The sequence below is a fragment of the Triticum aestivum genome, chromosome 6B (genome assembly GCF_018294505.1).
Source record: "Triticum aestivum cultivar Chinese Spring chromosome 6B, IWGSC CS RefSeq v2.1, whole genome shotgun sequence".
In the NCBI taxonomy this organism is placed as follows: Eukaryota; Viridiplantae; Streptophyta; class Magnoliopsida; order Poales; family Poaceae; genus Triticum; species Triticum aestivum.
The window spans coordinates 53,643,479-53,654,403 of record NC_057810.1 but is presented as its reverse complement, the minus strand read 5'-3'; the positions used below and the strand labels follow the sequence as shown (position 1 = coordinate 53,654,403).

General features: G+C 45.4%; 1 long non-coding RNA gene across 1 annotated transcript; it reads left to right on the top strand.

The window, feature by feature from the left end:
• Positions 1 to 6,897: 6,897 nt before the first annotated feature.
• Positions 6,898 to 10,307, top strand: LOC123135722 (uncharacterized). Its single transcript, XR_006466146.1, has 2 exons — positions 6,898 to 9,650; positions 9,844 to 10,307. It is a non-coding gene; the product is annotated as an uncharacterized lncRNA (long non-coding RNA).
• Positions 10,308 to 10,925: the final 618 nt, after the last annotated feature.

Below are 10,925 nucleotides of genomic sequence, written 5' to 3'. Positions count from 1 at the left end.
AATGTCAAGAAGGTTCTTGATGATGTTCTCCCCGGCTACGCCCAATCTGGAGGCACCTTCACCAGGCCTATTCGTAAGTACGACAAGCACGTGTTCTCCCACAATACGACGTTCTGCTGCGTCAAGCAGCCGCCTGGCGGTCAGAAGGGTGCCTACTACGCCATCCATCACATGCGGGCGATCGTACGGGACCATCATCAACTTCTGCTACCGAGTAAACTCCAAGATTGGGCCGCGAGCGTGTCGGCAATCCAGGACGCGGACCTCCGACAAGAATTCTTTCGCATCCAGTCGGAGTTTGCGGAAATCATCCATCAAGATGTCCTTCGTACCTCGGGGCAGTTCTACCTCAGAAATCAACCGTCCAACAGTGACATCGACACAATGCTACAAATGCAGGATGACAACGCCCGTTCTTTCATGACTCCCACGATAGACGGCGGCTTCATCCACGCTCCGGTCCCTTGAGTCGAGTTGTCTAGTTCTGAAACATCGATTGGCTCATGTTGTAATTAAACTTTAATGAACTTGTAGTATGTCTCTTTGGTTTCGAGAGTCGTTCAACTTAGATGTAATCGATGCTATTAATGTCTTGCTTTTCTCTTCCGATCGTTCTGTTGCATAATTATATATTGCTTATGTATTGTCTGTGAATTGGTACTAACGTTTCGTTTGGCTAGTGCATAGCGATGCCGACGTATGTCGTGTACAAGGGTAAGGTTCCCGGAGTCTACGATGACTGGGAGGAGTGTCGGAGACAGGTTCACCGATTCAGCGGTAACAGTTACAAAGGGTACACCACTAGGGCCGAGGCCGAATCTAGATACGCCCGCTATCTAGCGGGAGAGGGGAGGGAGCGTTGGAGGAACCGGATGAAGACGAGTTTCATCGTGATGATGCTCATCGTGATGACCGCAGCTCTCTTCTATGTGATGGTAGTTTAGATGATCGATATCGACTTGTAATGCGAAGACAAACTCGCTACTCGCGGTCTCGAGACTTGTAATATAATGTTCTATCTTTTTTCGGTCTTTTTAATTCGGAGACTAATATGATGAATTGTATTCGGAGACTAATATGATGAATTGTATTCAAAGACTAATCTTCTATTGTATTTGATGAATCTATTGTTGATGTGTGCTGTCTATATTTTGTCAAATTATACATTTTGTAACCTGTGCAAAAAACAGAAAATAAAAAAATAAAAAAAACCTAATATTCATACTAATGGCGCATCACATGACAGTGCGCCATTAGTATGACAGTGCATACTAATGGCGCATCACCGGGTAGTGCGCCATTAGTATGCTGCGGTTACTAATGGCGCATCCAGAGGTGGTGCGCCATTAGTATGCCAAAGCACCTGGGTATACATGCCCCCTGGGAGGCATACTAATGGCGCACCCTCGCATATACTAATGGCGCATCAGGTGGTGCGCCATTAGTATACCAGATACTAATGGCGCACCAGGTGGTGCGCCATTAGTAAAAATTACTAATGGCGTGCTATCAATGGCGCACCAGTGATGCGCTATTAATGGCCATATTAGGTGCGCCATTAGTAGTGGTATTTCTAGTAGTGTGGGAGGCAGCTCTCAAAACCTCACACACTGCAGCTAGTAAGATAGCACAAGATAAGCACAAGCTGAAGCACGCAGAGACCCTCGTCCACACAAGCATCACCAGGGAAGAAGAAATGGGGCTCCGGGAAGCGCCCGCTGTCGAGGATAGGCTATGTCGGCACCAAACAACAAGGCCCTGGAACAACATCTTCATCCATTCCCACTGTCGAAGGAGGCCCCTGCCTCCTCGCCTGGCTCGAAAGGCGCCAAACCGTCGACATATGGGTTGCTCACCCTAGAACATGGACAGAAGGATGCAACCAGAAGGAGTAGGAACAGAGCACACCCTACATGACTAAGAAACTTCACCGGAGGCACCGCATCACCGCTGCCCACTGACGACCTCTGGAGAGGAGAAAGATGCCGGTCAGACAACAACAGGGTGTCAAGGGAGGAAGGAGCAACGATGCTGCCGCCGCCGCCACTAGGGCCACACTGTCGCCGCCGCCCGACAACCACCACGCCGCAGTGCCCACAGTCCAAAAAGCATTGAAGGCGACGACTTCACGAAGCAAACGGCGCCAAGAGCACCGTCGCCGCCCAACAAAGTTCGGGTTTTCACCCGGGATGCTAGGGGAAGGGGAGGGTGGAGCAAAAGACCTGAATGGCGCCTTCAAGAAGGGGAACGACGTCCATGGACGTCGCCGTCATGGATTTCTCCCGGTCAAGGCTCCACACCACCAACACCGCAGCCAGCTCCAGGCACCGGAGAACCATGTCGACCCGGTCCAGATCTGACGCGGTGGAGCACACAGGGCAGCAGAAGGGGAAAGGGGCGGCCAGATCTGGAGCCGCAAGAGGCCAGAAGCCCCACCGCCGGCGCCGCAGATCTCGTCCGCCGGAGAGCTTGCCGTCCGCGCAGCCAAGCCCACCGGACCACACCCGCGCCACCACCAGCCAAGGGGATGGTGGCGCCTCACCGAACAAGGCCGCCGCCCCGGATTCCCACGCCCCCGCTGGAGAAACGGAGCAGCAGAGGCCCCGCCGCCACCTTCCTTGGCCATGCACCGGGCTTGCCCGGCGGATGCCTCTGGCGGCGGCGAGGAGGGAGGGGAGGAATGGGGGAGGCGGCGGGGGCTAGGGATGTCGCCCTCGAGCCGCCCGAGAGGGGCGACGCGAGGTGAAGGGGGAGGAGAGCAAGTTGCTTCCTCAATACACATCTTCAATACAATGTAGCGATCTCTCCTGATATTGCTAATAATTTAAAAAAAAACCGTAGTCAGGACATGGTATGGATTTTTGACTACGGATTTTATGAAGTGTTGTTCATTTTAACACTTTTCTTCAAATCCGGAAAATTACAAATTTACCTAGTAAGGCAATTTGTAATTATTGTTCCTGCGTGTGGCAAGTCCATTCATGACTGGGAAATCACAAATTTACTCCAATTAGATTTTTGTTTTTGCAAGATTACTCCATTTTGATTTTTGACGGGCTAAATTTATATCATCCCTTTGAATGTTTGATAATACGAGGTAACGTGGGTCTCAACCGGATCCTATGTTAGAATCAGAGTTCAGGTTGTATACGTGCACATGCGTCCTTCATAGAAGTGTCAGTTTGAACCGTGTTCGGATTTGGTTCTCATGGGATAGAATCGGACTTCAGTACGGTCACGCTACTTGCAAGGATGCCCTACCTATATATAATGAGCTGTAGGCTGTAGCGTCTACTAGGGATTCAGATATTGATCAATAGAAAACTCACGAGTTCCGCTCAGCAGTTCATCCGGCAGCTAATATTACAAGTTGAAGGTGCCCTACTGCTTCGCCGTTCACTTTGGGCCTCTGCTGCTGTTGCTTCGCCGAGACTCCACGGCATCCGACATGAACCGTGAGGAGGGTGAGACGAGTAGTAGCATCCCCCCGCATCCCGGCTCGGCCGTGGTGGGGCCCCTCGAAGATGATGACCTGCTCTTGGAGATCCTCCTTCGCCTGCCCCCGCAGCTGTCGTCTCTCTCTCGTGCCTCCGCCGTTTGCAGGCGCTGGCGCCTTCTCGTCTCCGAGCCAGGCTTCTCCCCCCCGCTTCCGGCGATACCACCGAGGCAACCTTCCCATAATTGGTTTCTACGACTGAAATCCTCCATACCTCTCCTTCGTACCTGCTCTGAAGGGCCCTGATCGTATTCCACCCGCGCGATTGTCCTGGAAGTGTCAGCGCGAAGAAGAACCGGACTTCTCCACCTTTGGATGTCGCGATGGCCTCGTCCTAGTCCATGTCAAGCACCTCGAACCGCTAAAGCGCCATGTTCTGGTGTGGGACCCTATCACTGGTGAGCAACACAACCCTGGGATTCCCCCGGGGTTCGACACAGGGAAACGCTTCAATGGAGCGGTGTTTCGGTCTGCTGGAGATGCTGACCACTTCCAGGTGGTCTTGGTAGGCAACGGCGACAATCAACTACCGGTTGCTAGTGTTTACTCGTCGGAGACCGACGTATGGAGTAACCTTTTTTCGACTTCGTTGCCACTGAAGTATTATACAGACCCTTTTCCGTCTTTTATCGGTCTATCCCTTGAACCCGCTGTGTTGGTTAGGAATTCCCTACACTGGCTGCTTGGAGCGGGCTCGGTTGGAATTCTCGAGTTTGATTTGGAGAGGCACAACCTTGTCATGATAGGTGTGCCGGTGCATGTGGGTGCTGGGTGTCACTTTGGGAGCAATGACCGATTCTCGATTATACGAGCAGAAGATGGTGGGTTGGGTTTTCTCTCTCTATCAGACTTCAACGTCCAATTATGGAAGAGGAAGACAGAATATGATGGTGTTGCTTCATGGGTGATGGAAAAAATCATTGAACTCGACAAACTACTGAAAATTCCCCCGGATCGAAAGAACCAAAGAAAAAATACTACTAGGGTGATGGGATTTGCCGAGGACAACAATACGGTGTTCATGTGGACAATAATCGGCATCGTCACGATCCATCTCGAGTCATTGCAGTTCAAGACGCTTCCCAGATCTAGGATTTTTTCTTACTATTATCTATTTGAAAGTGTCTGGTGCATGTAATGGCATGACTTTACACTGGTATATAAAGTTAATTTCTCATTAGTTGTGGTTGAAATGTCGTTCACATCCTTTCATGTTAAGAAAGTGATGACAAGTAGTGTCACATCTCTTTTTTTCAAGACACACATTGTAGAACTCATGACCGTCAAAGCCTAGATATTGTAGAACTCAAGACGTACATTTTTTCAAGATTGGCATTGTTTGAAAATGTATGTCAGTATATATGAATCTGCATGCATACTCTTTTGTTTTGAAAGATAAATTTTTTTATTCAGTGAACAACTGTAATCCTGTGGTTTTATTTTGTGAGGGGTATGACGACTCTTTACTCATGTAATAAGTCCGATGGAATCATCACAATATCGTGCGGTCGGAGGAACCACACATGCCTTCGTATGCCTAAAATGAAGAAAATTTAGCTAGACTATGCGCGGTTTTGAGTCCTTCTCTCAAACATAGAATTACAGTCCAAAAATTCTAGTGAACTAGCAAAAATCCTGTGAAGAAATAATTCCTGTATGTCTCCCGCCTTGGTTTTCCTGAATATCTCTAATCACTGTTGCGCGGTCGGAAGAAATAAGGGCCCTGGAGATCGAGAGGGGTGTTTTGGCTCCAAGGCTCAGATGAGCCTAGGAGTAAAGAAGAAAAAAATCATTATAATGTACTCCCTCCATAAAGAAATATAAGAGCGTTTATATCACTACTTTAGTGATCTAGATGCTCTTATATGTTTTTATAGAGGGAGTACTAAATAAATTCAAAAAAATCCAATTTTTTTGTGAAGAAAGAAGACCGAGCGCGTGATGTCCGTGTCATATTATGGGCAATTTTCTATGTGAAACCATTGCAGAGCCGTGTTCCGCCGGCGGATCGGCGCCTCCTACCTCCTTCGGTGTCCTTGCTAGTGCCGGAGCGAAGTGGGGTACGGCCCGATCTACCGGCTGGACTTGTGTTCATCCGTAGGTAGGCGTTGTAGTTATGGTTTTCTCGTCTGGTGGTTCGTCCTTTGGGCGTGGCGGCTGCGGGGAAGTAGTTTTTGTCCCTTGTTCATCTGGGTGTCCGGTGAGGCTTCTCTTCTCGTGTGGCAAGTCCATTCATGACTGGGAAAATTACAAATTTACTCCAATTAGATTTTATTTTTTGCGGGATTACTCCATTTTGATTTTTGACGGGCTAAAGTTATATCATCCCTTTGAATGTTTGATAATACGAGGTAATGTGGGTCTCAACCGGATCCTAGGTTTGAATCAGAGTTCAGGTTGTATACGTGCAAGTGCTTCCGTCATAGATGTGTCAGTTTGAACCGTGTTCGGATTGTTACCTATCGGGTAGAATCGGACTTCAGTACGGTCACGTTCCTTGCAAAGAAGTTGGTCATGTCCTGCATATATAATGAGCTGTAGGCTGTAGCGTCAACGAGGAATTCAGATATGGATATCTGAGCAATAAAAATATCTCGAGCTCCGCTCAGCAGTTCATCCGGCAGCTAATATTACAAGTTGAAGGTGCCATCCTGCTTCACCGTTCACTTTGGGCTTCTACTGCTATTGCTTCGCCTGAGACTCCACCGCATCCCCGCTCGCCGCTCGCCGGTGGTGGGTTTGCCGAAAACAATAATGCGGTGTTCCTGTACACAACAATCGGCATCGTTGCGATCCATCTCGAGTCGTTGCAGTTCAAGAAGCTTCCTGGATCTAGGAGTGTGCTTACTATTATCCATTTGAAAATGTATGGTGTATGTAACAACATGACTTTACACTGGCATCTAAAGTTAATTTCTCATTAGTTGTTGTTGGAATGCCGTGCACATCCTTTCATGTTAAGAAAGTGATAATAAGTAGTCTTACATCTCTTGTTTTCAAGGCAGACATTGTAGAATTCATGACCGTCGAAGCCTAGAGCGGCAAGCTAGGGTGATATCACCGATTATTACATGGGAGGCATGATTGTTTTCTTAATTATTTACTTTGAGCAAAGCTTGTCGTCTTTGTTTGTTTAGTACATATTGTGAAAAAAATGCATGTACTATATATATATATATATATATATATATATATATATATATATATATATATATATATATATATATATATATATATATATCTTTACCTACTAATAAAGCGGCTACTGCTTCTGGTCGTACGTCGTCGGCGCTTTTGCAACATAGTCCCTGTGGTTTAGAGTATTCAACCCGCAGTTCATATAAATAAAAGTTAACCGAACCGGTCTGAGATAAAAGAAAAAAAAATCCCTGCCTCCCGATCTCATCTCGACCTCCAGACTCGAGCGCTTCGCCGCCTCCCGCCGGCCGCCCCCCTCTCCCCCCGTCGCCGCGCGCCGCCACCGACGCCGTGGCCGTTGGCGGCTCCCCCCGCCCCTGCTACCATGGTGCCGCCGGGACTCCTCCCCGCTGCTGAAATTCCCCATCGCCATCCCAAGGGCCTCGCCCGCCGCGCTCCCCTGGACCCTGAGCGCCGCCGCCCCAGCCACCCTCGAGCCTCCACCAGGTGACCCCAGGCGCCGCTGATCCCGTGTGCTGCTGCTCAAAGATTCCCCTGCTTGCTGCCCTCTCCCTCCCACTCCACGGTGCACGGGGCAGGGGGAACTGGGTGGCGGCGGCGGCATGATCTCCGGTAAGCAGCGGGGCCCAGCGGCGGGGCCGGGATCCGGTGGCGGCGGCAAGCTCCTGTAGGTAGGCGACGAGCGAGAGAGAGGGATTGAGAGAAGGGGAGAGAAATGGAAGGAAGGAGAAGAAGACGAGCATGGGCAGTGGGGCGTAGGAGAGAGAGAGGGCGGAGGCAAGGAGGATAAGGACAGATGGCAGGGGGCGGCCTGTGTGATTGCTCCGGTGATGGCGTCCGGCGTAGGTTCATACCTCGGCGCGCAGCCGCAATCCCTCCCCTCCACCGTCTCCACGTGGTGTAGGCTGCTGCAATCTCGCTATCCCAGCGATATCCCAGATGCGCGCCACAGCCAGCCAACAAGACCACTATGTAGCTCAGGCCCAGAATTGGTCAATTTTATACAGCTGCAATACACAACGAAACACAAAATAGATGCTCCTAGGCTCGATCTTTCTACTGCAACATACTCGCCCAATACTTATTATCGCACTTTTCTCAACTAACCATACTCTGTAAGTTTGTGACGATAACAAGAGGCTGATATTTGAGCTGGACTCTTGCGGACAACAGGTTCAGGAGCTCCAAGCCAACAACGGCCATTGCCTTGAAAAAGATGTAAGATTTCTACTATCTAGCTTCTGTCACAAGATTTGCTATAGCCTGTTATTTTGTATGGCAGTCAGTTTGTTGTAAGAATGAGTAATAGATCTATTGTTCAATTCTTGTTTGAGATAGAATACAAGTTATGTTAAATATTCAATGTTTATTGAACATGACCATAGTGGAAAAGGCTTTAAAGATAAGAGATGAGATATTTTTTCCTTTAACAGTTCAATTTCTGAAAAAAATTCAACACAATAGCCGAATTTATTCCAATTTTCACATATAATACTTGCCGCTAAGAACTTATAGGTATATGCTTTCACATGCAGTCCTGTCTTTGCTAACACGTATGGTGTCAGTTTAGAAAGACCTACGTAATGTTGTTTTGATTCTTGGCTTTAGGGGAAAAGGGATAGGTTCAGAAAATATTTATCTAGAATAGATGTATATTTATGTAAGAGGATAGATGTACTTACTTACAGAACTACAGTTTGCTGCAGTTGCTAGGGACTGTAGATTACGGTTCTAATTCATTCTTTTGCATTTCAGTCTGTCATTCATTGTTACTTGAATGTTTCTCTTTTTGTGATCTCCCATAGAAGCTTTTTGTTTGTTTTTTCACTGAAACAGCTCTACACGCCTTGTGAAATTTCTGATGTAGTTTGGAAATATGAGTGAGAACTGCAAGTACGTTGATACTGCCCTCTATGTATTGAATCCAAGGATTTTTTTAATATATATTCTTTTTGTTAATTTCAAGGGAGGAAGAGAACTCCAGTACTATGGTAATGTTCTTGATTCTGATTCAACATGATTGATAATGTTGTTTAGGACCCTAAGCTTTGTCATGGCTGATTTAAATAGGCACATCTGGTTTAGAAGGAAAGCACTGCTACTAATTTTAGAACTAGGATGTCGTATTTGACAGCTGTCAGGTATTGCTTATTTGCATTGTAAGATCACAATTCTAAGGTTAATCTTTAGTTGTTTAGCATTGCATATTTGGGTCCTTGAATTCTCTCCTCGAAGATCAACACATTTGGTCAGATTTGGCTTATTTAATAATTAGCAAACAATAAATATTGAACATCTATTCAGTGCGACATTTCTTACAGATGGTCAGGTCGACAGCGGCAACATCGTCTTCATTGTACCAAGGTGCTGCTGCTACTACAACGGCAACCTCCTACTTCCCGAACATGACCATTGCAGCTATCCTTGCTGTAAATTTTGTCTCTTTTCTTTCTCATAAATTATGGACATATGGGCATTCTGATCAGGTAATGTTCTTCTCTAAGATTTGATATTTGAAGCATGATGTTTGCGATCAGGTAATTTTCCTAGGGTCTTTCAGATGTCAATGTTGATGGAAAATACACATGTTGCATACCTTTTTTGAAATCAGAAGTGGATACTAACATTTCACATCATGACATTGTAGTTTATAGTGCTAAGCTTGACTCCTCCATGGTTATAATAATGGACTTACAGTGAGTTGATTTGTAGTTAACTTTGTCATTAAGTGGCTGGCTTTTATCTGAACAATGCAGTCTTGCATTCTCTAGGGAGCCAGAGCAAGTCCTTCCTTCCGGTTTGAATTTGGGGATTCGATGATTTCTGTCGGATATATCATGTCTATTTGATCAGAAAACATGAGATGCAAAACATGTTTTTCCAGCAGAAATGAATTCATGGATTGGAACTCCTACAGATTTGAAGTTGTATGCTGGATCGACTGCATATTTTATTAATGGTTTATCAGTTCATCATTCCCATTAGTTCAATCGTGGTGAGAAACATATGCACGTTTTTATGTCAAAAGCTGTGAATATTTTTTCTCATAGTGTAAGTAAACTGATGATGCATGTCATGGCTAAGGATTTGGTTCCAACAGAAGCAACACATATTCATCTTGCCTACTGTCAGTCTCATTTTCCTGATCCTACACTTGAGCTAAGAATTCATTGCCTTTTTTTTAAAAGGCTGCAGTAACGAGTTTGCCACTACTTCAATGGATATAATGGAGCATAGTCGTCATTATGTATGCAAAAGCATGTATCAAAATTTGAATTACCACGGCGCATTTAATTCTCTTGGAGTACTAAACAGTCATGCGGCTCTCCACAGATTTCTTCCAAATGCCTTGCAAAGTTCCGCAGAGAACAAGCTTTCTCGGAATTTCTTCCAAATGCAGCAAGTTCCGAGCAAGCAAAACTATACTCTGTAAATAATCTTCCTGAACCAGAGTTCTTAATTTTCTTTCTATTTTTACCTTTTCCTGTACTGGATTTTAATGTACTGAACACTCTCCTTAATCAATGGGAGCAACACCTGATTGCCTTCATATAAAGAAACACAATGTAAACACATACGAGGCGATGTATAGCTAGCAGGAACAGGACAAAAATGCTGCTCGAAGGTGAGTGGAAGTGCATGATTTTCTAGATTATTTTCTTGACAGAAGTTACTATATTCTCAATATACGTCACAGTTGTAATCATCTAAAAACAGCAAATCAGTTATAGAGTTGTAGTAATGCAAGTGATTAGAATCCCTTGCTAATTAAAATTGTAGTTTTTTTTATTTCACCGTAATGTTTTTTTGGAGAACGATCATGCATGTTTCTAATACATAGGTTGAGATAAGTAGACGAAGGTTCAGTGAACACACGAGTATGACAGCCATATCATTTCCAGTAAAAAAGTGTTGAGATATTTAGCTCCCGTACAATCAGTATGAATTTATATCTATATGTGAACAAATAATTTCAGGCTGAAGATCACTAGAACCAGCATGAAAAATTGACCTCTCAAAACATGAAAACGGTGGCTTACTTCAGCCGACAAGCTTAAGAGTGGTTCACAATTAACAGCTGAGTTCACAAATGTGGCTCAATTTGAATTGTTTTATGTTGGCCCGTTGCAACGCACAGGCACTTTTACTAGTATATATATATATATATATATATATATATATATATATATATATATATATATATATATATATATATATATGAATCTTCATAGATACATTTTTTTTGTTTTGAAAGAGAATGTTATTTTGT